This window comes from Mustela lutreola, chromosome 5, assembly GCF_030435805.1.
Source record: "Mustela lutreola isolate mMusLut2 chromosome 5, mMusLut2.pri, whole genome shotgun sequence".
Classification (NCBI taxonomy): Eukaryota; Metazoa; Chordata; class Mammalia; order Carnivora; family Mustelidae; genus Mustela; species Mustela lutreola.
Window position 1 is genome coordinate 105,409,873 of NC_081294.1, and position 24,020 is coordinate 105,433,892.

At 41.4% G+C, this 24,020-nt stretch overlaps 1 protein-coding gene across 7 annotated transcripts in view; it reads right to left on the minus strand.

Annotated features, from left to right (window-relative positions):
- Positions 1 to 24,020, minus strand: part of LHFPL2 (LHFPL tetraspan subfamily member 2) — a 155,459-nt gene that overhangs the window by 73,770 nt on the left and 57,669 nt on the right. For 4 of the 7 annotated variants that reach the window (XR_009354034.1, XM_059175309.1, XM_059175310.1 and 1 more), the window contains one exon: positions 5,726 to 5,783. The gene's annotated coding sequence lies outside the window, so the exon portion shown is untranslated. Of the gene's footprint in view, positions 1 to 3,100; positions 5,576 to 5,725; positions 5,784 to 5,933; positions 6,003 to 12,191; positions 12,249 to 24,020 lie in introns of those variants that run through there. The other 3 variants (XM_059175313.1, XM_059175312.1, XR_009354033.1) reach the window with 3 other exon arrangements.

Sequence of the window (24,020 nt, forward strand, 5' to 3'; positions counted from 1 at the left end):
CCCAGCTTCACCTATCCTCCCCGACAAAGATGACTATTTCTACTTCTCCAAAGACCTCAGGCCAGCACATGAGAATTCTCTTAACATCCATCCTTTCCTTATAGCTGAAGCTTATTTTTGGCAATACTACTCTTCCTACACAGAAGGCTGCCCCAGCTCCTCTCAAAGCTAACCCCACAGGCACTCATCCCTAGGACTGTGCTTCATTCTGTTAGCTGCAACCCTGCCCACCTGACCTCCCGAAGCCTCCCTCCCCACCTTCATGAACCTTTCTTGCCAGCAGCACCTTCCTACTGATTTCCTAGCCTCTGGCCAACCCATTAGCCATGATACCTTTTTAATATCTTACCTCGCTTCTCCGCTTAAAAGAACCTTTGTGGATTCCCAAATTAAAAATGGGTCATATTCCCAAACTCCCTTATAAACTGGAAGTCAAACTTAAGCCTACATTCACTCCTCCAATTGGCCAATATTTAGTGAGCATGTAACATTCAAGACACCATGCTGTGTAGCCTACAAGAGTGCCTGAAGTCAAGTTCTTGTCAGAGGATGTTATAAAATTAGCTCTACGGTCTAAGCACAGACATTTATCTTCCATCCATTCAACCAATATTCACTGAGCATCTACTACACACTAGACAGTGTCTTGGGCCCTGAGGGTATAATAGAAGACTCAGACCAGCTCTCAGAAGTTCACAGTCCACCAAGGGAAGCAACTTCTCATTCTGTCCCTACTGAGAAGAATCCTTAGGACTTTCCTGTCAAACTGCACAGTCCAGCCAAAATTTATCAGAAAAAAGGCAAGCCGTCAACATACAAGCAACAAAAGTGGAAAAAGAACTGCTTTCACTTTAAGTCTTTAATATATCCAATTCCTTTGATTTGCTTGTTTAAAATCTTGAAAACCACAATCTTATTTTTACTTTATCGTGTTCCTATCCAGACATCATATATTTGATTTAATTTATCCCCAGTAAAGGAAGAAGGCTATTACACCCTCTCCTATTAGCTACTTCCAAGCTACTGGTGGAAATGAATCCTATACTCTTGTTCCTGGAACTTAAAAACCTCAATGTCATATTAAACTCTATCCAAGGAAAAGCCACTTTCGGGGGGCTACAGATCTTCATGAAAAGTGATAAAGCCTTGTATTTAATACAGACATCTCAATCCTGTTTAATTCCTGAATACAATGATACTGGAAAGTCAACTCTCTCATTCATTTACTCAGCCTGGGAAAGTCTGAGGATGGCAATGCATTTACCATGTTTATCACACAAAGGCATGTGGTCACAGATCAAGTACAGATCAAGTACACACAACAGAAGAATGTTGACAAGGAGAGTGGCTGGTGTTTGTTGGCACCAATTACACAGGAAGAGCATCAGAGGTTAGGAAAGCTCACCACCATCCCCCTGTGAACCAACCAGGATTCAAACCCAGACCAGCAGGATTCCCGGTCAAATACTCTTCCCTCCCCCTCAGGATATACTGATATACTTCAGTGTCACCCAGGGCATGAATGAGAAACAAACACACGGATGATTCCAAATGGATTCTCTTCTCGTGTTTTATACATACACATCCCTTGAGAATACATCTCTATATTTCTGGTACCAAAGTAAGAAGAAGAGTGTTAATTCTCTAGGTAGTTAAAGGTCATTTTCTTCTGGATGACAGTTCCTAAACTGATCTGCTGGAGCATGTCAAAATGTGACCCTAGGAACATCATACCTGCATCAAATGTAAAAATTAACAATCATCAAAGAAGCAGAACATGTAGCTGGAAAGTTGTGTTTGGGTTCATATCCTGGCGGGGTAGTGGTGAATGTCTCCCTTGGCACATTTCAGAAGGAAGTGGAGCAGAAAGGTATACTGCAAAGACATCAAAATGGAGCCTCGGTCTCTAAGACATAAGGTCCCGATAACAAAGCAGCTATGTGTCTTTTCTTTTTCTTTCCAATTTTGAATATTTAAAAATAGTCCTCTAAACTGTAGACTGTGAACAAAAACTTTAAAAAGGAGGAAAAAAACCTCACTTTCATAACCTTCACAATCTACTGGAAAAAACTATATTTTACTTAATAATTTAGAGATCACCCCATTTTTTCAAGGATCTTCTAAAGCATCGATGCCCAATGGAAATATTATGTGAGCAGGTACGGCATTTAAATTTGTAGTAAAAACATTTAAAAAGAATAAATTAATTTTAATAATATATTTAAATCTATATATCCCAAATATTATCATTTCAACATATAATCAGTGTAAAAAGTATTAAAAATATTTTACATCCTTTTTTCCTAACACTAACACTTCAAAAATCTTCTATGTCCTTTGCAGTAATGCATATCTCAATTCAGGCACTAAGTTTTCATCAGAAATACCTGATCTGATAAAACCATATAAAATGTACAGCTGAAAAAATAGATCTAAATGCCCAAGTTGTCTCCATTTTTATTTTTTACTTTGTGACACAATGAGTTACCTTTATGAATACTCAAATGTTAACCCAGCTTTTCATTTTAAAGGCAAAATCCACTTAGTAATCATGTGATCATGTGTTGTCTTTTTCTATTCTTTTTTTTTTTTTTTTTTTTTTTAAGATTTTATTTATTTGGGGCGCCTGGGTGGCTCAGTGGTTAAGCCTCTGTCTTCAGCCCAGGTAATGATCTCAGGGTCCAGGGATGGAGCCAGGAATCAGGTTCTCTGCTCAGCAGGGAGCCTGCTTCTCCCCACCCCCACCCCCACCCCACTCTCTCTGCCTGCCTCTCTGCCTACTTGGGATCTCTCGGTCAAATAAATAAAATCTTAAAAAAAAAAAAAAAAAGAAAAAGAAAAGAAAAAATTTAGAACTGTTAGTTAATTCAGTTACTGGAAAACTTTTATGCATTTCTGAGACAATTTCATTGAAAATTTGGTACTGGGGGGAAAGATTCATTTACTCGTGAAAACCAAAGAAGACTAAAACTCCCAATGCTTCAACCCTTCTGATGAGGGAGTCCCACATTGGAGGATAAGGTCACTCTCAACTTATTCAAGAAAAAGGTGATCCTTCCTGATCTAAATAAGTTAACTTGGATGGAGTCCCTCCCCACCCCACCCCCAAAAAGGCGGCTCAATAAGGCAAAGTTCAAACTCAAAAGAGATTTTAAAACCATGGATATTTTTTCAAGTCAGATTCCCTGCCTCCCTTCCTGTGTCCTGGTGAATTTATGAGCATATTTATTGAGATTCACTAGGTGCTAGTTCCATATGGCTCACTCTACACACAATACATCATTTAATCTCCCAGCAATCCCATGAGACAGGTGAGAGCCAGAGAGGGTGTTAATAACTTGTTCAAGGTCATACACCTAATTATAAGGTGTAGAGCTGGGACTCAAGCCCAGAAAGTCTGACCAGATTTTTTTTTTTTTTAAAGCCTGCCCAATAGAAGCCCCCTAATATCAAGTACACACCCTCAATTCACGCTTTTCAAAGATTTCTCACAATGTGCACAGAGCAGGCAGGCCCTAACAGAGCAGGTACGACCCCGCCACTCTACCAAGGAGGCAGAAGAGACAGCTGGCAGAGCAGTTCCTCCATCCCACACCCAGTGCACCTTCCGAGGTCCCTGATGTCAGGAAGACATGCACAAGGTACTTGTGGCTGCTCTAACGCTACACACATGGCATCTTTACCTCACTGAATCCTCCAAAGCATTCCAGGGAAAAGGGGTAATCACACATAAAAAGATGGACATTCCATCGGGTAAAGGAACATGCCTGAGGTCATCCAGCGAAATGGCACCATATCTGGAATCCCAAGCCAGGTCTGTGCCCAGCAGAGATGGACTCTCAGCCTTGAACCACCTCAAGGCAGGCTCTCCTCAGACTGTGGTGACTCTTTGTTCAAGAGCAACCTTTCAACAAGGTGGTATGATATGAGGAGTCTGATTTCTTCATAATTCACATGCTGTTATTTCAGAAAGGCCACTCCAGTGTCTGAGTTGGTTAAATTTCATTGCATTTGTATGGGATGAACTCACAATTTAAAAAGAGAGAGAGAGCGCGCGCAAGCTGTTTTATCTGGCTAAATCTTCGGAGAGGGGGATTTCAAGGATGAACAAGACTTAGCTCCTAAAGGCACTGGCAGAATGGAACTGGCTTCTCCCCAGAGCTGGATTAAACAGGCCAGCCTGGCAGTGATCCAGGGTGACAAACCCACAGTGGGGGACTAAATCATCATTGGAATACATGGGAAATATGGAGCCACTTAACTCAGGGGTTCACAGGCGACTCCTTACATAATGGACAAAATGGCAGTTGGACCTGTTTCCACTCAAACAGACAGTGCCTGGGAGTTGGAATAAACACACTCCTCACCAGCACAGATCTGTCTCTGCTGAGAATATTTTCCCTTGTAGATCTGTATGAGTGAAAACAGGCCTTACTACCAGCCCCAATGTCACCTGGCTAACAGGCATCTGAAAATCTGGACCGGAACAATGCATGGCAGAGTGTTATTATTAACCAAATTTTAAACAGACGTATGAACACCTGGTTCAGAAGGTCACATTAGTAATAAATCCCTTATTTTCAACATACAGGAAAAGATATGTATTTTTTATTAATAGTCTTTATTAATAGAAAATCAGTTTCACCTACTCCCAGTAAATAAATAATGGAACAGATATTTCAAGATTATCAGTTTGATAAGCTGCCAATGATTAACCTTCACAAGACACCCACCCATCTTGGGTCAACCCTGGCTTTCCCATGAAAAGGAACTTTGCTCAAATTATTTCATAACTCACAGGTGTTTACAGTTCCCATTAAAAAAAAAAAAGAACCCAAGCTTCCTAATCTAAGCCAAGCAATAGTAGCTATTAAGACAAGTTAATAACATTTCAGAAATCAATAGTTCAAATCATGATAGAAGGGCAATTTTGCCTTCCCCAGAATCTATAAGCTAAAAAGATCTCCATTCCACAGTTGAGATGGCATCTGTGAAAGTAATCTGTGAATTCATTGCATATGGCAGAACCTTCTGGACAGGATGTCAGTGGGTCCCACATTCGAACCACATACTGGCTCTGTTGGCCTGAGCTGTATCCTCAAGTTCATTACAAGGGCCTTGGGGGACTGAGTTGAAAACTGTCTGCCTTTTTAGAAGCAGAGATGGATCAAAGTCTTTTAAAACAATTATTTAATTGGTTTTCCTGAACGCATACTGTAGGAGATTACTCAAACCCTATTTGTTATTACTAACATTTTCCGAAAGTAACCTTTATAAATCAGAATTGACAGACTCAATCACACATCACTTATTAGTCAACTGTTTTCAACTTTTATTTAGGCAATTCCTCTACCTGAGCTGTCATCAAGTAATAAAACTGGGTAATATGAATTGGCCATCTTTACTTCTCCTTTCACAGAGAGATGGTAAAAATGGTGAAATGGTCCACAGAGAACTCAGAAGGAAAGATAACTCAGAGTCAGCTATGCCCATTATGAAGAGCTCGGAAATTTGCTTACAAATGGTCACAGAACCTTTACAGGGTCTTTTACAATCAATCATCTGAGAGGTATTTCTAAACAAAAACAAACAAACACACTAGTGTTACCGGTCAAGATCTAAAAGTTTGAAGTACCGTACCTTTTTCAAGAAGTAATTTGCTACCCCCCTGGAAAATGTATCCAAAGAACCGTTATAATGAAGGTATCTGATTTCTACTACTTACCTATTTTATCTGCAGAAATGCTGGGAAGTGTCAATGAACAACTTCAGAAAAATGCCACCTGAAAAAACAAATTGAAAAAAAACTTGGATTTTTTTGTTAAACATAAAGAAGACTTAGCATACAATTTTATGTCTCATTAAAATAGATACTGTTTCAAATATTGGCCCCCAGGCAGCCTATAGTTCAACTTGCATTAGAATATAGCCACCTGTTCGTGGGAACAGCCACAGGTTCCTAGGAACACTAATGTACTAAACATCGAATCCTAACCAGCAATGAACCAGAAAAAATAAAAGAGCCGTGGGGAAGGTGCAGCCCATGAACACACCCCTTACTGCATCCTTTCCTTTTCCCTCACAAAGAGACCAACTTGAAAACACAATTTGTGGGCGCCTGGGTGGCTCAGTGGGTTAAGCTGCTGCCTTCGGCTCAGGTCATGATCTCAGGGTCCTGGGATCGAGTCCCGCGTCGGGCTCTCTGCTCAGCGGGGAGCCTGCTTCCTCCTCTCTCTCTCTCTGCCTGCCTCTCTGCCTACTTGTGATCTCTCTCTGTCAAATAAATAGATAAAATCTTTAAAAACAAAAAAAAAAACAAAAAAAAAAACAAAAAAAAAAACCCACAATTTGTGTCTGTCAGGGCACTTTATAAACAGTCTCAAAAGGCTCAAATACTCCTGAAACAAATTAGGAATGACATATTTCATTGTGAATGCGGAAACTACCCTGGCAGTACTCTATATCCTTTTCAGTAACTTTGCTAACATTTTTTTTTGGGGGGGGGGCTAACTTTCTTTAAAGCTAAACTCACAAGGATGTCCAAGTCTGGAGATAGGGGAAAGTGGTCATTACAACTCTAACACAGTAAACAAAGGAATCAAGAAATAAGAATCTATTAATGATTAGTTTACTCAGAAATGAAAAATTCCTTTTGGTGTTCTCAAAGTCTTCTGGTAATCTTATAAAATTTTAAGCCTAGTAATATTTTCAGAAATCAAGTACTCTTTTTGGTATTCTTAAAGTTTTCTGGTAATCTTGGAAAATTATAAGCCTATTAATATAAGCCTACTTATATTAGTAAGCTAATTAGTATTAATATGTTCAAAACAAAGAATCCCAAAATGTCCATTCAACACTGCTTTGAAATATTAAACATAAATGGAACAAATTTTTTTTAATTTATTTTATTTATTTGTCAGAGAGAGAGAGAGTGAGAGCGAGCACAGGCAGACAGAGTGGCAGGCAGATTAGGAGGGAGAAGCAGGCTCCCTGCGGAGCAAGGAGCCCGATGTGGGACTTGACCCCAGGATGCTGGGATCATGACCTGAGCCCAAGGCAGCTGCTTAACCAACTGAGCCACCCAGGAGTCCCAAATGGAACAAATTTCTAATACAAAATATCACAGTTACTATTTGGTGGAACTACACTATATATCAGCATAGTGTGGTATCAGATTATAACCTTTCCAGATACACAGAATGTCCATTGATAATTGGGGAAACTAATGTTGAAAGAAGGAGAACATTTCCCCAGCATCACAGAGACCCAGGGTTTCTAAACAGCAATCTTTTCATTCTGTCATGTGGCCCCTTGCAAACACTTTCTACTCTACACCTGCTAGTCTACTCAGTACTTCTCCAAACAGAATCCCGACTTCCTTAACACGAAAGCTCTGGAAAACAAATCAAGTAGCAGATAAAATTAATGTGTGCTTTTTGTATTAATAAAAGTAATTAAAAGTAATTTCTTCGTTTAAAAATGGTAGCCCAATCATGCTATTGGACTATATGTAACACTGCATATAAATAAAAATGTAGAAAGAAGGCATTTGGCATTCAAGAAGTAGTAAATACACAACTAGGTAACTCCAGGTAAGACAGATGAAACAAAATATTTGACAGCCTCAATTCTACTGATAAGCAGAAAAACAGGAAAAGCCTACGTGCCCGTTTTCTCTTAACGACTTCCAAATATCCCATCAAATTTTGTAATGAAAGTCTATAATATCAAGCCACAAATATCCATACTCATATCCAAGTAATAGTGTAATAGCAGCAGCATCAGTGTTAATCTAAACTGGACCTGAGTTTGAAAAGCCAGTATGGGGCTCAAAGGCTCCTCTATCTAAAGACATCATTTTAGTTCAGTAACAAAGTTCAAGATACTGAACAATAGTCACTGGGTTTCACTTTATAAAAAATAAATACACAAAAGAATTCTGAATTCATAAGGTTCTTTGTTATAATAGCTTAGGAGAGTTAAGATTTTTTTAAATGGTTCTTTCTAAGTTAATTACCAGTTAAATTCCAAGCATTTCCCACAATTTAATTTTACCCCTTTAGGAAAAGTCACAGGAAGTCACGATCAGTATTTTTATCTGAAAAACTGCCTTTGTGAAATAAACCACTAGGATTATCACAAATGGGTCTGTTGTGGTGGAGCTCTTGATCAACATTTCATTACCTTTAAAAGCTGAATGGGTCACAAAAACACTGACTTAGCATACCTCAAAATCAAAGATAACATTTAAAAAAATTTTTGTCACATACAACATAAGCACAGTTCTGGACAGTTAAGAGCTCCAACCTCTAACAGTAATAGACAAGGCAAGGGTCATATCCTGATTCCCACCTAAAGCTTTCCAAACTCACGCTGCCAGTAAAAGGCACTTCCTAGAATAAATAAATTTGGTCTGAAGCTCTGAAGACAAAAGGCATTTTGGGAAGAAGTTTTCAGTATCATGAGCACTGACAACATAGACCTATTTTGTGAAACTACCAAAATGATCAGAAAGATAATACATGGTAATAGGGCATTAGTTATTTTTATATATATAGTTTTAAAAAGTCATTGCAAACTTTCAGTAGACTAAAACTATATTAAGTCATAGAGCCTTCAAATTTCACAAAAAATAATTACTGTTAGGCATTAACTGTCAGGCACTGATCAATGTACTTGATGGGAATTAACTCACTTCTCCCAGAATGCGGAAGTAGGTACTAACATTATTTCACTTGAGAGATGAAGAAACAGGCACAGAGAAGTCTCTCAAAGTTACATGGCTTGTAAGAAGTGAAGATTTAAGTCCATATACATGACCACATTTAATCCTAAACAACTCTATTAACAGAGGCAGGGCAAAAAAAAAAAAAAAAAAAAAAAAAAAATTAACCCCATTTTGAATCTGAGAGAAAATGAAATTCTCAAGAGTAGAGACAGATATCCCCCCCCCCCCCCAAATCACACTGCCCACCAGCAACACGGGCAAGAAGAGAACCCAGGGCATCAAACTCAGGCATCAGGGCTGTGGTGGTGTTTGTTTGTTTTGTTTTGTTTTTTGCTTGTTTTGTTTTAAATTCTGTTAATTAACATGTAACTCTATGAGGCGAGTGTATCCTGCCCTTAATCTCTGAGAAGATGCTTCAGGGTCCTCAGGGGCTGCGGGGACTCTAGGAACATCTAGCACAGTGCACACAGGAGTATCACCATTCCGCCATTTCACCAGTTTCCCTTCCTCTAGGTGCAGTTATGTTTTTCACTTACTGGTTAACAAACACAGAGCAGCATATAAGAATCAGAAATAGATGGCTTTATTATTTATCATTCTTTCATCTTCATTTTTATAGATCAGTAGTCTGCTTAGCTACTTACATGAATTATAACCTAATAAACGCAGGCGCGTACTCAGCAAGTACCCTAAATGAAATCAAAACCGCTGTTATTTTTGCACATTAAGGAGTTAAAAGTCTACTTCCCATTCATCTCCATTCGGGTTGCATGCCCTTCGGCTGCACTTCCGGAGATCTGGGACCAGAAGAGAAACAATGGTGCCTTTAGTGTCGGAGCGCAGCCCCACGTGACAGGCACCAGCTCTTATTTACTGAACTGAACTGCCAAAAACAGGAAGCTGTGTTGTAAAATCCCTCTCTCACTTACAAATTTCTATGACTTGAAATGTGCTGATTTGAACTGTTTCATGTTAACTCTAAAACTAGAACCAAGAAGTGTAACTAGTTTGGGAAGTTATAAGGATAAATCCCAGGTCAATTGAAAAAAGAATGTCATAGTAAACAGAGTGGCCTCACAGAGGTCCAGGTCGCCGAGGGTGGGGTGCAGGGCCAGGGCGTAAGGTAAGAAGCAGCGGCTCATGATCACAGAAGCCAAAGAAGGGTGAAAGTCTCGACTGCTGTCCTATAACAGAGAGTCTCGTTCCATGCACCCTGGGATAGCTGACTACACCCATCCTCGGTGAGATTGTGAATTCCCAGGGTGCTGTTAAATGACGCTTTAGGATTCGGTTTCTCCTCTGACCCACATATTGAGCAGAAGGCGGTTGGAGTGGGGGTGGAGGGCAGACATTCTACTTTACAGACTAGGAATCTGAACCAGTTAAGGTAAATCACGCAGTCAGTAAATGGTAGATCTTTGCAACAACCAAGACGTGTTTTTCAGCCATCGTACCTATTCATCAAGGACAAGGGCAAGGATGGGTCCCAAAGACTTGAAGCATGAAAATGAAACCAAAGGAGATGAGCTAAAAGCAAAACATAGGAAGAGCCCTATTACTCATATACCACTCTACTTCTACCTAAGAAGTACTCTGTATTTTTAGTGGACAACTCTCTAGATTCTGTTTACTTTGTTGACTAAAGGAACAGTTGTTGAAATCCTACTTCACTATGCTTTGCTGATACAATATATGCTTGTATATGGTTCATAATTTAAGGGGAGCTGGTAGCAGCAGAAGAGACAAAAAGAGCAGTGCCCCATTTCTGCATCCAAAGCTTAAGATATTGTTCGAACACTAGGCTGAGAGTTGTTTTTTTTCCCCCCAAGTCAGTGAAATGTACAGTCTCTTCTGACAACAGGTCCAAGAGAACCTCACAGGAGGGTCTGACAATAGAGTTTAAAAGACTGCTAAACCTTGCAAGATTTTTTAAAGAAAGACATGAGAGTGTCAAATTTCACAAACTTGTCTGCAAGCAGAGGGAGTGGCAGGTTGCCAAAGGCTGAGCTGTGTTAACTCATGTGAAATGCTGGGAACTTGAACCTCTACAATGTCCTCCCTGCCACTCAGCCACACAATGAATGACTGAAGGTCAAGGTTCCAAGAGACCTCACAGTCTATAAGCCAAATATTGTCTATCGCAAAAACTTCCTTTTACTCTTAAGGAAGGAGAAACTACTTGAGTCAAAAATCACATCAACATGATGCTGTTAAAGGGTGAGTTATTAAATAATCTGAGAACAACAGAGTAACCTACCCATGTGCCGGCAATAAGTCAGATTCAATTATACTGCCTTTTAAACATATCAGGTTTGTGTGCCGTGTTCATTCATGTGACTATTCGCCTTTCCCCAACATTTAGTTACAAATATACTGGACCAGAAACTCCTCGAGACTAAAACTAATTCTAGCTTACTCCCTTACCTATCTCCTGTATTTTGCACAGTACATGGCACACATTTTGTAAATATTTACTGAATGGATGATTTCCTACAGATAGAAAAGGCAGGATGGGGGGAGAGAGAAATATGAGGTAGACAGGATGGAGAAGAATCGTCCAGCAAAGATGACAGCTGGAATTCCAGCAGGAGAAAGCACAAGAGGCAAAAGATGAGTCAGCAGGCCTGGAAGGAGCATGGGAGTGGTGGTTACCCTGTCCACACAGGGGGAGTCCTCAAGTGAGTGTGTTTCAAAATACCAGTCAGTGTCTGGACCAACCTCCATGACATCCTTGAAACACAGGTGGTAGAAGAGGCAACAGGGGCAAGTATATATAATTAAAGAGCTCTTTTGGTAATCCTGGAAAATGCTCCTTAGGATAACAGCTACTCTTAATATTCTTGGTCTTTTTTCTTTTTTTTAAACCTTGACTATAGCTATGTGGTCATTCTGCGATACAGAAACAGTTGTGAATATTATTGGGTGCCGGTAATGAGGAAACCTCATCAAATACCCCAAGCACGTGTTCAGGAATAAGTCATTTAAGCTGGACAGACACAGGTCGCTACAGGCAGACAGATGAGTGAAGCCCCCTCGGAGCGTGCGCCAAAGCTAACCAGGGGGCCATGCAGGTAGCTTGGACCAGAAATGCTGACAAGCCCTTCCTCTCTGACACTTCTTAGCAGTTTGCCTTCCAAATCTCGGCATCAACTTAATAACAGACCAATGTTTCTGAAGAACAGATGCCAAGATTAAAACTAGAAAAAAAAATGAAGGCTACACAGTAAAAACCTTTCCAAAGAGGGTAAAATGGACACACTCCACACTCAGGAAAAAGCATACAGATGGCAAGTAGAAATGCTGCTCCCAGGCTAGCTATGAGTTATAACCCCCTTGTCGTCCAAGAACAAGCCCGTGCGTGGTCTGTGGAAAGACCCAAAGATCCTTGTAGAGCGTCACCTTCACACAGGTGAAGTTCACTGAGGGGACACGGCCGTTACAACATCAGAACAAGCTAACTCACCATTCTGGAAATGTCTTCTTTAAAGATGTGCAATGTCCTAAAAATGAAGGAAAGAATTCTGAGAGTCCCTGCAACCAAGCAAGGATGATTCTAATGGTGAAAGACAGTTGGCTCTGGGAGCCCTGGCTCCCCTATCTAAAATATTTACCCTTATCATTACCTTGCATATGCAAAAAAACATTTCTCTGTCCAATAATTTATCCTCCCCTAGTCAAAAATTATCTGTTGGGCACCTATTCCCCGCCAGGCACCAGGGAGACCAAAACAAACAAGGCATTATTTGCTACGCCCAAGGAAGTACTGTCTCCCCTACCCTGCACAGCAGTCCTCTGCCCTGGTGCCTCCTGGGACTGCTACTGCATGAGGGGTCTAGTGGCCATCCTGTACACAACTCGTCCCGTAGCTGCTGTCTCTTTCAGGCAAGACTTACACAGGTAGCTTCTGTCTCCGTCACCCAAGGCTTTGAGCTTTTCTAAAACCTTGACAAGTATGAGCAAGTAACGGGATTTTGGTGAAGCAGGAGCCAGAGAAAAGGAGCTCTGATTACCGCTTGGAGAACTGGGAAGGCCCGCATGATCTCAGGAGGAGTGGGGAGGTCTTCTGAATACATGTCAGGGGCATAAAATCACTTCCATAGAAATTGACTGAGGACAGTATGATAATACACTTCGACTGCTTGCCAGGGAAGAGTTTCAAGAAATTTGTGAAGAAAAAAAAATCTGTATCACAGCATAGGACACCTGGGTGGCTTTGCTGGTTAAGCATCTGAATCTTGATTTCAGCTCAGGGCATGATCTCAGGGTCGTGAGATCGAGCCCCACGTTGAGCTCTGCCACTCAGTGCAGAGTCTGCTTAAGACTCTCCCTCTGCCTGCCTCCCCCCTCTCAAATAAATAAATCAATCTTAAAAAAACAGAAGCAAGCTGTTTGTCCACTGGAATATGTGTTCTAGTCTGTGTTATATAGCTCGCTAATACCTGTAGTGGCACTTTAGAGTACATTCTCAGTGAGGATCAGTTGGTGAACATGTGTGTGAGCGGATGATAAGGCCTTGACCAAAACAGGAAACCAAGGTAAAAAGGTAGGTCAGGTGAGGGTTTGGAGGAAAATTCGCTTGTTGAGGCTTTGAAGCTTGAAGAACCTGGTTGGGCAGATTCCAGTAGGCACGGTGAGGAACTGAGGAATGGAGATTAGGGTAGGTGATACAGTGTGGGAAACTCACACCATGTAGGAGGTGTCTGGAGCCATAGGTAAGGGTGAGATTACCCCCAGAAAAGCAGTCAACTGAGTAAGGTAAGAGCTGGCTATTGTATAGCAAAATAAGTAAATAAATAATAGCATCTACTTCATAGGGGTGTGTGTACTAAGGAAAGAGTTCATGTGAAATACCTGACCTGTCTAACTCTCTGAGGCTTAGCCAAATCACACAGCAGGTGCTCAATAAATACTGCAAATGTGCAAACAGCTCTCAAGACTGCTAAAGACCACTTTTAGCACCATCTTATCCTCACAGCATTTGGGCACAGCATGGATGCAAGAGCTGTATGTTTATATGAGGCTGTGTTTTTCTTTTGGAAGACTCTGACGTACTCGGGTCTGATCAGAGATTGAGATTCTCCAGCATTATCTACAGCATAAAATAATGCTGTCTTCCTTTTTATTATCTAGTGGTGGAAAGTAAACAGGCAGGCACACAATTACCAGAAATGGGGTAGGAAAGGCTAAAACTCGTTCCTATAAGGCCCATAGACATGAATGTCTACCAAGGTCCAAGCACTGTAGTTACAGATTTAAACCGAAATACACAAGGAGAAAAACTTGCTGCCACAGACTTAAAAAAAAGTAGTGACAAATGTGGCATTTGAGTTAAACTCAAAGGATGAGTTAAATGTAAAGGTTCGATTTCAAGAAAGAAAAAAAAAAATCACCGGTTGGCTTAGGTGGTTTGCTTTTAAGTTCGTGACTAACTATAGCTTAACTAAAAATAAGCATCCCAAGTCAATGATGGGAAAACAAACATCACTATGAGTGCCCCATTTAGAAAAGCTGGTCAAGGAGGTAGAAGTCCAACACCAATCAACCACTAAAGCACCTGGGTTAAGTGCCTGCTATAAATGCTGCTGGATCTTTCTGGAGAAGGACCCTGTGGTTTCACTGGTCGGGGCAGAGGAGGAAGTGAGCAGAATTCGTCCCAAGCTACAACTTGAGTGTCTCTGCTTTTATCTTTTTTTTTTTTTTTCCTATATTAGAATTCCACTGAAAATTTTGTTTAAAGAAAGCACTCATTAAAGACAAACATTTTGAAAGCCACTAACCTGGTAAAAATTAATTCTGGGGCTAAAAATCAACAGAAGTTTTAAATTTCTAATTTTTTACCCATTTTCACAACTGGCTCACGAGTATCCTAAGGGTGACCACTGTGGGGGCTGGTGCAGTGATTAGGAGATGCAAAGTTTTCATCATTCTGTAATGTTTGAATTCTGTTTAATAGAAATGAATACTTTTCTCACCAAAAAAGTGTTTGAGATACTTTACTTCAGCCTATTTGTCTTTCCTATTTTTCAAAGAATACAAATTATAACTAAATGTAATGCTTCCCTGGGTAAAGATGAAATCATACAGAGGCTTCATACATTGCTGTGTTTATACTAAGAAACAAGAGAAAATGTTCCATGTTTCATTAATAGTAAAAACCTAATGATATAGAACCATTCTCTAGGGGAATCCATAAGATTCCTGTTCCTTTACAAATGCAAACCAAATCTTTCAAATTTTAATTACAAAATGGTGTTTAAAATGAAGAAAAGAGAACAAGAAGAGAGAGTGAACAATGGTCTTAAGGAGTTAGAGGCAATTTCTCTTCTAATGGCAGCCCTTCTCCCAATTCCAGAAAAGGAGGACAGTATGTTCATGTTGAGAACTATGGAGCAATCTCTAGTCAACTCTGTGTAGCAATTTTTGTCCTAAGACTGGAGAGACCCACACACAGCAGGCACTGAGACTCTGCCTCACAGGGAATATTTCAGACTCTCCTTTCAAGCTGTTAAATACACAAGCAGGGTGCCCTCCATCCATGAAGATGAACACCAAGCCCTCCCCTACCAGGACAAAGGCCCTGTGAGATCCTGGGAGGAAAAGCTGAGTCTGGACATCCTTCCACACTGCCTAAGCCTCCCTGGGACCCGTGGCATGCATGTGAGAGGCAGCTGGTCGGGGTTAAAAGTACAGTCTAGCTGCACAGCCCCACCCAGCTAACTGGCCCACAGAGCAACTGAACCCTGACCTTGGCCTCACCATTCCCATTCTCTAAGCAAATGTGTTAACTGGCTGCAGATTTTTGAACTATGCCTCAGATGCATTCCCAAACTAACACACACACGCATGCGTGCACACACAAGTGATAGGACATAATTTTCTCTAGTGAGGAAAAACTGATGTATTAACAGCTAACCACTTACCAACAAAGTCAACTACAATCATTGGTAAACAAGAACCCATAACTTGTTTAAGTCCCTTTCTCCACAAGATTCTTCTGTGTCAGAGGGTTACAGATGCCTCACTGCAATCTTCTGGAAAACATTTTCCTGAGATGATTCTGCTGATGCATCAGTTCTGGCTCCCAAGCTCTCATTTGCATGAACTGGAGACCATTCATGCTGGGACAGGATGAGTCTTCCTTCAGCCAGGCCTTCTGCATTCAGTCACCCAAATTCCAACACCCCAGGGCTCTGTACGTTTAACTCAGGACTGCTTAGGGCAGGAAGGGCATCAGAGATGATCTAGCACAATGCCATCATTTTGCCAAAGCGGTTCAGAAATGGGAAGTGACAAAAAAGTATTGGTGGGAGCCTGGGAACAGCAAACTGAGGCCCTTCCCCCTAATCCTGTGTTCATGTCAGGGGATTAAACACCAGGTTCCACAGGGATCCCCAGGGTTCAGATGTGCCTCAGAAACCACAGAGCAGGAGGCGGCTGGGGCCCAACTCTCCAGAACAGCTACGGTTTATCTGTTTAATATATTAGGGTTAAAAATAAGATTTTGTTTGAAATAAAAGGTTTCAGTGTAAATACACACACATCTTGAAAACCACCACATGGCAGAACTAACTTCAAATAAAAGGAAAGTTAAAATAGTGAAAGAACTAAAAACACAGGGTCTTACTTTAATGAATATGTCCTTTCTTAAAAGGAATGAGGAAAGAAAACAGTACCAAAACCAAATGTTATAGCTTAGAGCTCTCTCCTTTATTTTTGACTGCCTGGGGAAAATAAAACAAACAAAAAAAGACAAAGAGAAGAAAAACAAAGGGAAGATAATATATTTTAGTTTCTAGGTCCTTGGGAAAAAGTCTTAAGTCCATATTGCATTGACTGGACAATTTCAAAAATGGAGTCACAGAGGGCATTAGACTCCTAACTTGAATTCCTAAGATAAATCTTTATTTAAAAAAAAAAAATGGAAAAAATTTTTTTCATAAATTGCCTGTGGGGGAGGCAGGGCTCCCAGTTTCACATTTTGCTTTCCTGTCTGTTGAGCCCCTTTAACGCTTTCAATTTCTCCATTCCTAAAAATCCTTCTTATAGGTGTTCACAAGCCTGTGAACTATGTCTCTTTAAGGTCAGTAGGCGGGAGGGAAATTGGTTTGTCACTATGTGGCAGGCTAGAGCTAGATACAGTTTGCAGGAGGGGAAAGCCCTGGGGACACTGGGAATCCAGCAAGTCACCAAGAACTATGTTCACTGTGGTCTGGCATTCCACAAAGAATCTTTTCTTTGACTTTTTTAATTTTTGTCATTCTAGACTCATACTGGATCCAGATGATTTAAAAATCTTGCTTAAGACAGTCTTCTTAACTTTTCACAGTCTATAGCTTCCAGTGACAATGAACCAAACAAACTTTTTGCGTTTTATAGACCATTTAAAGCCAGCCATTTAGTAATGTAGTAATTCTTCACAGGAAGTGTCCTCACAGTAAGTACAGTTCTTTGGGGACTTTTTGTTAATATGCTCAGTCAAGTTAGCCCTGCTTAAGCCAAGTATCCCCCCCATGCCATCCTCTGAAAGGATCCAACGTCACTTTCTAAACAGACAACCCCTCTTACTTCCTCCCTTCCACTCACTCCTAAATGTCCACAAGCAACATTAGCATACAATGCAAATGAGAGACACAACCATTTCTAGGCAGAGGGAGCTCAATACATTTTCCAGGAGCTCAAAGAAGATGTAGCAAAGTACTGACTTTCCTTATGCTCTACAGATATATGAATATTAACACAAGTTGTTTTATAAACTTGGAGCGCTGCAGGAGGCCATCTTGGTTAGGCTCCAAGCAGACTTAAGTGACCTAATTTTTATGTTCTACTTTTGAAGATCTCCAGCACAGAAATTCCACAATCTTCACTGGTAGCCTGACTTATGGTTTAATTTCCTTCAGAGTCAAAGGGGATTGTTTCTCTCAACGTTCTAAAAAAAAAGTTAAACAAGAGCTTAAATCTTGTGAAAGATGTTAATGTGGACCCCGAAACTGATAAATACAACAACAGAAGTGAACCACCAGAATGATGCTATAGGCTACAGCACAAGCTGATGGGTCGCTGGCTTACTAAAGACGGTCACACTGCTCTGTCCTGCCCAGGCAAGTCTGCGTGCATCATGGACATCCACACTCACAACTCAGACTCACAAATTTAAGAAACGACTCTACAGTGTGCAATTGCTGAATTGCTGTATTAGACACACGAAACTAACAGAATACTGTATGTTAACTAACTGGAATTAAAATAAAAATTTAAAAGAAAAAAAAAAAAAGAAAGGACTCTACAGCTCCTGGAAGGAAAGGAGCTCATGTGCAACAAAGAAGTATTTCCTAGTCACTGGGGAAAATCTTTCCCAGGCCTTCCACACTTTCCAAATGAGGAGAAACTTTGCATTTTGGTTTCCTTTTCCTTTTCTGTTTTTCTAAGAGTCCCCTAAGCAATATCATACTCAGGTTTTCTACATTTTTTTTTTTTTAAAGATGAACTTTCCACTGAACTCCACTCCTTGAAACAAGTCTTCCGGAGATTTTACTCTTGGCCTCCTGGAACTTTTCAGTGAAATTTGAAAGAGATGTTTACCTGACCCCAAATGTTATCCTAATGAAGACTCTGTTTTTAATTCCTTGAACTCTTCTCTTTCTCTTTACTTGTCATGCCCTTTGGGAAGAAAGACACATACAGATGTTGGCTTGACCTCTACTGGCAAACACCAAGATAATAGAGTTCTAATAGTTTCTCAAGAACTTGGACAACATTACAGAGATTAAGTATGCCTCCTTATCTGGTGTGGACCTCCACACTTCACATCTAAGATAAAAAATGCCAGCATACTATCTTTGTGACAAAAACAAGATGCCCATCATTGGAAGAGTAAAAGGAAAATTATGGTTCTCAAAAGCAATGTGAGAGCAGAAAACAAAAACAGAAATTATGACCTAAGTGGTAAGAGGAAAGGGGTGTTAGAACCATTTTCTGCCATTATAGAGTCCAAATGAGGCTTAATGCAAGCCCTCTTTGGCGGGCAGCATCCAAGGACTATAGAAATTGGGCACCTATAATCAGGGTTTAGTTGACAACTTTCTTTTTTTGCAAGAAGGAAGGTTCCCGGCATGGAGGCTTGGCAAGTCCATTTCAAATGGTCACATTTCCCTCTGTTTAGGAATAGCTTGGGCTGTCACATGTACATACACGGACACATCATATGCATTTCAGGATCTTCCTCCTTCTTCTTTCCAGATAGCTTCCTCTACCAAGAAATCAAGGGGTGAGATCAATGGCTTCACTGTACTGCCAATTTCCTGAGAAATATCTTCCAGAAACCATTTAGGTACAAGGCTTCAGAAATGATTCTGAAACCTGCTCCCTGTCCTGGAATAAGGCCAAATTACCACATAATCCATCAACGGTACGCAGGCGCACTGGGGGCTCAGAGATGCCAAGGCCAGCTCTTGCTGCCTAGAAGCTACCATTCAGTAGCAGGACAAGTGCCGATTCACACAGAGCTTGTTTCAAACAGGTCCTTCTGAGAAAGTACACTTGGTAGAATTCTGAAGATGAACTCAAAACCAGTACAAAACCACTGTAGTTTATTTCCTCTACCTTTTTGAACCTGAGTGTACAAAAGAGATGAAAACTACCCTAAAACAAAGGAAAGAAAGACTTCACATGGCCTATAAAGTACCCCGAGTTCAGTGATTTGGTGTTCGTTATGGTCTGGTCGTTTCCTGGCACTGAGGGTCAAACCGGTGAAATCATCTGGAGCCATGGCTGGAACCTTCTCAGATTTCAGGACCAAGCCAAGTGTAAAGATTAATCTACACAAATGCCCACCAGAAGGGAGTAGTTCACACCAGCTGACTGGCTGGACTGATTTGTAGGAGTCGAAAATTGCTCTCTGGCATCTCATTTAATAAAAATTTCATTTATATTTCATTTATATTCCAGCTTCGTCTATCTAGTCAAGGACTTTAATGGGAATCTCTAGGTAAAGGGGAAAAAAAACCACACAAATCACTGTAGTCTCCTCACCTATAGGAATCAGAAGCAAGATGTTTGAGGATGGTGATGGCCAAGGAATTCATATGATTCGCAATAATAGGAAGTAAGTGAGCAAATAAGGATTTTTCAACCTTTTTGTTTATTTCATCCAGCTCAACTCCGACTGGCTCCTGCTTTATCCCTGGGCCACTCTGCATAAACAGGAGTCCCAGGATTAGAAACAAGGGAACTTAATTTTGTTCCATTCCATTCAAAGTTTCACTGACTAAGTTTAATATCAATGGCTTGTTTTTTTGTTTTTCATTTTTTAAAGGATGGATAGGTCTAAAAATGGTGTTTCTTCGAGATGCTAAACGAAGGAACTTTAGTCTTAGTTCTTGTGGAAACCATCTGGCCTAAATGATGATTCGAAGCTCTGGGCAAACAGCAGATGGTGAGGACGCTGTACATGTGACGGCATTCTAAGCCCATCCTAGGGGGAGGGAAGAAGCTAACTGGTTTAGGATTTTAAAAAAATTTAGCTTAAAACTAAAGGAACAGAAGCATCCTACAGTCTTTCAGGTTTCCCTTAGGACATGAGTTAAGAAAAGACAACATGGATGAAAACTTTAAGAAACGTCTGGAGAAGAGTGAGAACATCTATAGTTCTCATTAGCATGAAAATGAAGGAAGTGGTGTGACCCGAGTATTAGGGTCCCTGTGTGGGCCTCTACCTGTTTCTAGGAAATGAGATGAGATGATACTTGCCAACCCCTGGTTTGTTAACATTGAGAAATGGGAAGTCCCTCTCTGGTTCTGCCTGGGATAAAAATACTCCATAAATCTTTAAAGGATGAATTAAAAGATTAGCTCTGGACAGAGGCTATCGGTGCCACTGGCCTTGGGAAGGCATGGGGGTCAACATGTACCACAGGCCCAGCAGTCTCTATTGCTTGACGAGGCAGAAGAGTCTTGAAAGTTTAAGCTGGAGTATGTGGAATAAATAGGAAACACATGACGACAGAGGTTCAATAGCTGTTCTCCATGGAAACCAGCCCCCAGGAAGCTGATATGGGCGTGTGCAGCATGGGAGGGTCAAGAGTGCAAGTTTAGCCCGGAAACAGCTCAGCCACACATGGGTCCAGGGAGACAGAACCTTCAGTAACCAAAACCTCAAGAGCACGGGGAACCTTAGCAGTAACAACGGTCTTCCTCCTCTTCATTATCATGCACGGACTGAGGCCTTGCTAGGTGCCACAGTGTAACCACTTAATAACATTTATCTCCATGGAACACTCACAACAATGACATGGGACGGTCTATTAACTCCATTTTACAGATGGGGACACTGGGAGATGGGGTATCTTGCCCAAGGTCATACAGCCAATAAGCAGCACATAGCCTTCTCACACTACCTCCTAGTGGTCTAAAAGGCCATGTGACACCAGAGCTAAAAGCAGGGAGAATGATAAGGCCATTTTTATCCAGTGCTTTTCCCTCTCTAAAGGACTTGAAGAGAAAGAGCACCAACTCTGGAGTTCAAATTCTTGGGTTTAAGTACCAGCCTCAGCATTTGCTGTCCGGGGATGTAATGAACCCCAAGGGTGGCCAATACCTGCCCATTTTATTCCCCTTTCCCTGGGGCAAGTTGCTGAGACCTCTAAGAGCTTTTGTCCCCCTGTCCACCATGCAATCATCATCAGGTCACTGCTTCAGGCAACTGTGCGCATTCACTAAGATGATCTTAGGATGTGGCAGTACGCAGAGACACACCGTTGTTATTCCATTTGATTTTCGTGTTGTCTCTCTTGCAGAAAGTGCTAAGCCATCTGGTTTTTGCAGAAGCACGGTGTGAAGGACAGAACGGCGCTGTCCTCATTCCAAGAAGGCGGTAACTGAAGCCCGGCACACAGGGCCATCACAGAGCCACGTGGCCCTGTGACCCATCTTCTGCTCCTTCCTCCACCCTTTATCTCGGTCACCACAAAACCACACATGCTCCACCCATGAACAGAACTACCACTCAGCACAGTGAAGTGTCCCAACAGTGGCCCCTTGCAAGGCTTACACCCACTCCTGCTCCCTGCTCCTCCAACACACACAGGAGGTATACACATTAAGTAAAACAGCAGCAAAAACTTCTGGATTTTGTAGGAAAAGAGTTGGTCCTTAAATTCTGTCCCACTCCTCAGTTTAGGGTTTTCTAGCAATTATCTGAAAAGCTCTGGAAAAGGACACTTCAATACAATAAGCACGAGAATGTTACTTTTATATATACCAAGACTTGGAATATTCTTTTTAATTGTTTTTGCTGCCTAATAAAGGTTTCGTGGATTTTTGAACTCAGTAAGTGTATTTCTTTACTGGAGGTGGGGAGAAACCTAGCACCTTTTGCCTCAAAACGAACAACTGTTAGATTACTATCATTACTCCTATCATTGCAATCTTGTTCTTCATCGTCAATAAAAAAGGCATTTCTTACAGTCATTAAAGCTTTTGCCATATGAATTGAGAAAAAAAAACAGATACAAAACAAGGCAAACCTAAATACCCCAAACTTTGCTAATGTTGTAAATTCTGTTGCACAGCCAATTAAGGTTGGTCATAGAGACTCACATTTTTCACAGTCTATGTGTTGGCATGGTTGATGCCTGTGGGCAAAGAAGCCGATCAGAGCCATCTTACTAAACCGGACAAACGAAAACTATATTTGACCTTGCAAGCTAACTGTTACGCAAGATTTCCACTGCTCTGAATGGCCTGTGGGCTAATAATAAACAATACTTCAGGAAAAGACCACCAGAAAACCCCTACATCTCCAATCTCGGCTTTTATCCCTGCACCCCACACCTCTTGGACACAGGGATTTGGGTCTGAATCCTAAATACCCTATACCCACATGTAAGCCATTAGGAGTAGCTGTTCTTGAAATTTAATTCCATATCTGCTCTTCTCCAACCTTTAGAAATCTTATAAATTTCTCTGACAACTGTTTGCAAAGGCCATAATCACAGGCATCTGTAACTGAATCCCCAGCTACAGGGCAACACACCACATAATTCCAACAGGCTTTTGGTCCAGCCTTATTTGGTTTCTCATCTCTCTCGTTTTCTTTAAAATTGTGCTGAGTCTTCAATTTGCAGAGAGAGCTGATTAGCGCTGGAAGGAGGCAGCCCAGGTTCTCTGTACCATCCCCAATCCTCGACATCTCTCTTTTGGCTGTAGCTGCTCACTCACCTTTCCAAAGAGCCCTCGTGACCATGGAGGAGACAGTGGAAGCCAACAGAGAGTCCCTGTCCCACCTGCATTCCTCCCTAGTGTCTTCCAACTCCTAGAGGGTGGTGTAAGGATGCACCCTGGCTCCAAGCAGCCTAGACATAGAAGCATCAGGATTTCAACTCCCACACTTGGGTTGCTCAGAAGCCGTGTGGTGCTGGAGCTGGGTCTGCCCTTCCTAATTACAGCTGGCCACTGACATGACATTATGTTGAGCAACATAATGAACCTCCCTGTGCCCGTCAGACATTTTAAAAATTTCAGAGCATCCACTTGTTAACAGGATTGCTGTCCTGTCCTTTCATTCCATGAGCGCTCCCAAGAATCAGGTGGGGAAAGCTTTCGTGCCTACTGGGCCACATACAGATTTGGTAGTCCCGGGTAAGTCAGCTTCCCTCCAGGAAACCTACGCTTTCTATCCCAATTTCTAGCCATCTCCTGTTGTTTATGAGGAACATATGTAACAAAGTAAACAGAAGTGCTCTTCAAAGGATGAAAAATAAAAATCTAGGGGCATCTGGGTGGCTCAGTCGATTAAGTTTCTGCCCTTCGGGGCACCTGGGTGGCTCAGTGGGTTGGGCCGCTGCCTTCGGCTCGGGTCATGATCTCAGGGTCCTGGGATCAAGTCCCGCATCGGGCTCTGCTCAGCGGGGAGCCTCTCTCTCTCTGCCTGCCTCTCTGCCTACTTGTGATCTCTCTCTGTCAAATAAATAAATCAAATCTTTAAAAAAAAAAAAAGTTTCTGCCCTTGGCTCAGGTCATGATCTCAGGGGATCAAGTCCCGCATCTGGCTCTCTGCTCAGCAGGGAGCCTGCTTCTTCCTCTCCTTCTGCCAAATGTTCTGCCTCCTTGCGCTATCTCTCTATCAAATAAATAAATAAAATCTTTATGGAAAGAAAAAGAAAAATCTAGGCCTGACCATCACTGCCCTCCTCGTGATCCTCTTCAAAAACCCCACTCCGGTGGCGAAGAGCTCTGGGGCCGCACAAGCAGGGTTAACTACTCGAGCCTCGATTTTCTCATCATTGATACGGGGATG